This window comes from Coenobita brevimanus, chromosome 14 (genome assembly GCF_032717465.1).
Source record: "Coenobita brevimanus isolate Jiangsu-jjx chromosome 14, ASM3271746v2, whole genome shotgun sequence".
Taxonomy (NCBI): Eukaryota; Metazoa; Arthropoda; class Malacostraca; order Decapoda; family Coenobitidae; genus Coenobita; species Coenobita brevimanus.
The window spans coordinates 545,001-550,213 of NC_136967.1; positions in this window are offsets into that span (position 1 = coordinate 545,001).

Consider the following 5,213-nt stretch of genomic DNA (forward strand, 5'->3'; position numbering starts at 1 on the left):
ATTTAACAAGGAGCAAATGCAGAAAAATTAGCGTTTGAATTAATGTTAAAATAAATTGGTTTAGCTTGGGTACATGCGAGTGGCCTTGGGTATCTTTCACTTACCCCATCTTTTCGCTCTCAAGATTCACGCTAACGAGGTGGTGGAGTGAAGAGAGAGAGAGAGAGAGAGAGAGAAGCTTAAGTAACCGGAAAGGGATATTAAAGAGAAGAAAATGTAAAGGGAGGCTCTTAAATGAGAGACAGACAGACAGACAGAGACAGAGACAGACAGACAGACAGGCTATACGTGAGAGGGACGCCTTTCTCTTCCCGGTAAATGGAAAGAAATTGTTGTAGGAAGGAGGCGACAGACCTTAGAAATCTCTCTCTCTCTCTCTCTCTCTCTCTCTCTCTCTCTCAATGGAACTGTCTATTCGCCTTTCCATCTACCTATCTATCTATCTGTCTATCGAACCTTTATTAGAATCAGCGTGGAGAGAAAGAGAGAGAGAAAGAGAGAGAGAGAGAAAGAGGAGCTTAGAGACAAATCCCTCACTCAATTGAGAGATCCTGTATGAGGAGGGCCAGGGCCAGTATAAAGGGCATATTAAGCACTATAAAGGGCATATTAAGCACTATAAAGGGCATAGTAACAGTTTAAAGGGCATAGTAACAGTATAAAGGGCATAGTAACAGTATAAAGGGCATAGTAAAAGTATAAAAGGCACAGTAAAAGTATAAAGGGCATATTAACAGTATAAAGGGCATATTAACAGTATAAAGGGCATAGCAACAGTATAAACGGCGTCTGAACTGTTTAAATATTACTTCCATCTCATCAGTTTCTCTCCAGTAGCCTTCACAATTTATAAAGGGATGATTATGAGCCTTAGAGGGAAATTTAGGGAGGCTAATAAGGATAAAGGGAGAGTATACCAAGTCCTAAAGGGAGTCTACGGAGCTACAAAGGGAGCCTACGGAGCTACAAAGGGAGCCTACGGAACTACAAAGGGAGCCTACGGAACTACAAAGGGAGTCTACGGAACTACAAAGGGAGCCTACGGAACTACAAAGGGAGCCTCCGGAACTACAAAGGGAGTCTACGGAACTACAAAGGGAGTCTACGGAACTACAAAGGGAGTCTACGGAGCTATAAAGGGAGTCCAAAGTGCCAGTAAGGTTTTCTTCCAAGATATTTCTCCACAATCTTGAGGAAATGGTAAAGGGGTGGAAGTGAGAAGCATTCCTTGGGGTGCAGCTGATTGACAGAGAGAGAGAGAGAGAGAGAGAGAGAGAGAATACAATAAAATAAATTACCGCCCTTCATCCTCCCATCCCTACTCATCAACAACCCCCAAAGGATATGTTCCAATTTGCTTTGTGAATTCTGTCCGGGTGGCAACACCAGCTCTCTCTCTCTCTCTCTCTCTCTCTCTCTCTCTCTCTCTCTCTCTCTCTCTCTCTCTCACACACACACACACACACACACACACACACACACACACACACACACACACACACACACACAAGACGAAGAAATACATGCAATGAACATCACTTCCCCCACATACACATAAACTCGCTTTCTCTTAAATATAAATAGCATAGACTTCTCTCTCTCTCTCTCTCTCTCTCTCTCTCTCTCTCTCTCTCTCTCTCTCTCTCTCTCTCTCTCTCTCTCTCTCTCTCTCTCTCGTTAAATCTTTCGAGAGATAAAGAAAATGAAATGTGGCATCCTGTCTGATTATATTGGTTTGTGAAGATAAAATTACGCTGGAGTTATTGCGTTTTGGTAGAGAGAATGTTGATCTGAGAGAGAGAGAGAGAGAGAGAGAGAGAGAGAGAGAGAGAGAGAGAGAGAGAGAGAGAGAGAGAGAAATGAAGAGGCGGATTGTTTCTTTCTATGCATGTGATCGAGCATCTTGCAAATGTGTGTGTGTGTGTGTGTGTGTGTGTGTGTGTGTGTGTGTGTGTGTGTGTGTGTGTGTGTGTGTGTGTGTGTGTGTGTGTGTGTGTGAGAGAGAGAGAGAGAGAGGCATGAATAGCGTCACAAACAGGCACCTTCGTTTTTCCAATATCTTCTGCAACGAAAAACACGTAATTCCGGGGGCAATATCACGAGGCGTTTTGTTTTTGTCTTGTTTTGTTTTGATTTCTTGTTTAAAATCTACCACCCTGAACACGAGAAAAATAATAGCATCCCTTCCTAGCTTCTTCAGTAACTTTTTTTTTCAATTTATGTCACGAATACTTTGCACATGAATCTAGAAATCTTCCCTGTTCTTTAAAAGCTGGCTCACTGATTCTCAATAATATATGTCTACCTCTCTATGTCTTCTATCTATCTCTGTATCTATCTATCATTTTGTTGAAGCTGCATTCTGTTCAGTTACTAATAACAAAAAGAATTCAGTTATTAAAGAGACAGATGGATTTTAAAATTAAGAACATACGTAGGAAACTTGAAGACGATTTGTACATCAGAGAGAGAGAAAAATAAAATACTGAAACAGGCCCGTAAGCAGACTTTTCGAAAGGGGGGAGGGGTTTTGTCTGCTGAATCTGGATTTCCATGGCAGTCAGCAGGTCAAAGGTCTGCTGCCTGCTTGCTATGGGGGTCTGGATGTATGTATAAGCGAAGGTGAGAAGCAGCACAAAACTTCTGAACAACGGAGAATGACTCTTTGTGTAGTAATATCAAAAAACAGATCGTGAGTAAATGAACCTTTTGGCAAGTGAAGGGGTCGCCCCCCCCTCTCAACCCCTCCCCCCCCGGGCTACGGACTTGCGAAATAATATGCTAATGTTGATGAGATATGAACCGGGTGATATATAACCTGGATATAAAGGCGATATTATGGTCGAAACTCTGCACATAAAGCAAGAATATGGGCCATAAATTGCAGAAAACGGAGGAATGGGCAATATGGGGGGAATTTTTGGCATTAATTTCCTTGTTCCTTTTTTTTTTGGGGGGGGGAGGGGAGAGAGAAGGATGGCAGGGGATTTGGTCTGCATGGTAAAGAAAAAAAAGGTATTCAATATTTATAAATGTTTTACTAACTCGCCTGTAGTTGCAAAAAATATATATCTTGACACTAGAAAAGAATGAACCCCAAAGTGTCACTGGGCTCTGGAAAAAAAACAAAAAAAAAAAACGATGGAACACTCTACATGAACAAGATCGAACACCTCCAATTAACACAAAATTATGGGAAAAGATTGCTCCATTTAGCTCACCTTCGGTCCAGTATAAATTATTTCTTCCTTCTGCCTCTCTTGTCTGTGTCTTCTTCTTCTTCCTCCTCCTCTTCTTCTTCCTCCTCTTCCTTCTCCTCCTCCTCCTCCTCCTCCTTTCCTCCCAGGCACCATTACTTGCAAAATCAATCAACTGTTGCTATGACGGACGAAACTGTGACGAATCTGAAGCAAGTCGGGCGAAAACAGAGACCCGCTGTTTCAAATCAGGAGAGGTCCATGAGTAAGGGTGATATGTTGCTGTGTGTGTGTGTGTGTGTGTGTGTGTGTGTGTGTGTGTGTGTGTGTGTGTGTGTGTGTGTGTGTGTGCTTTATCTGCTTCCAGTAAGAAATTTTGCAAACAGAAAGAAAAATTCATTCACGCAGAGTATGAGTCATCTCTCTCTCTCTCTCTCTCTCTCTCTCTCTCTCTCTCTCTCTCTCTCTCTCTCTCTCTCTCTCTCTCTCTCTCTCTCAGCAGAAAGCAACACCCAGACGTCAAATATCCCCGTGCTTTTCGCCCGATGTGAACCATTGTTGAGACAGTCACTTGTTCCGCTTCTCTCTGGCCTCTCCCTCACTTTCTCTCTTTTTCTCTCATATTTCTCCTATTTCTGCTTCTTTTATATTTTTTCCTCTCCCATTTCACAGTTTTCTCTCCATTTTTCACCCTTTCCACTCTCATTTCCTCTTATTTTTCCATTTACATTATTTTCTATCTCTCTTCCTGCGGTTGCATTCCCTCGCATCCATTTTCTTCGCCATCTTCAAAACAATAAGGTCTTCCATTCATTTTCTTGTTCATATCTATAGACCTTTTCATTAATTTCTGGGGAGACTAATAGAATTGTGGAGATTAGATATTGCCTTCATTAACCTTTTCAAAAATGGGATGTTTTGTTAATTTAAAAAAAAAAAAGTTGAGTAAGAGAAAAATACATCAACGAAAAATTACAGCGGACTCAAGGAGATAAAATAGCAGCAATAGTAGTAGTAGCAGTAGTAGTAGTAGTAGGATTCAAAGAGGTAGAAATATAAGTAGAAGTACTGCATAGGTGTGTTCTTCATTTCTCTCTCTCTCTCTCTCTCTCTCTCTCTCTCTCTCTCTCTCTCTCTCTCTCTCTCTCTCTCTCTCTCTCTCTCTCTCTCTCTCTCTCTCTCTCTCTCGAGTGGCAGATACAAAGTTAACAAAGCTGCCTCTCAGGGCTCATGAAGAAGGAGATTAAATTTCGTATGCAGAACAAGTAGGTGAGATTGCACACACACACACACACACACACACACACACACACACACACACACACACACACACACAGGGAGAGAGAGAGAGAGAGAGAGAGAGAGAGCACGTTATTAAGTTACCTGTTGATTAGTTCTCCATATAATGCCCACCTGGCACTGGAGAGGGTTGATATGAGAGAGAGAGAGAGAGAGAGAGAGAGAGAGAGAAAGTTTACACTCTTACCCCAGTGGAAGAATGGTGAAAAGTGTGTGAATGTGCTTTGAATGTGGAGTGATGTGGAATTAATGTGGAATATGTAGACGACAGGTGTTGATACTGTGATGTGGAATGAATATGGTGTGGATTTGTATGTGTGGATGTTCTGGTGTGCATGTGTGGACGATGTGGAGTATAGGCAGAGAATGTGGAGTATGTGGAAGTAATGTTGAATATATGGATGTTGTGATGTGGAGTCGGTTATGTGGAATGTGTGTGGAGTGAGTGAGAAGTGAATGTAGACTGACACTCTCTCTCTCTCTCTCTCTCTCTCTCTCTCTCTCTCTCTCTCTCTCTCTCTCTCTCTCTCTCTCACTCAAATTAACCTCATACCTCAGTCGACTCGATCACTTAATTGTTTCAGGGAGAGAGAGGACAGAGAGAGAGAGAGAGAGAGAGAGACACACACACACACACACACACACACACACACACACACACAGTCTCATAAACACACAGCTCACGCACCACATACACCCAACACGGTCGTTCCCCCC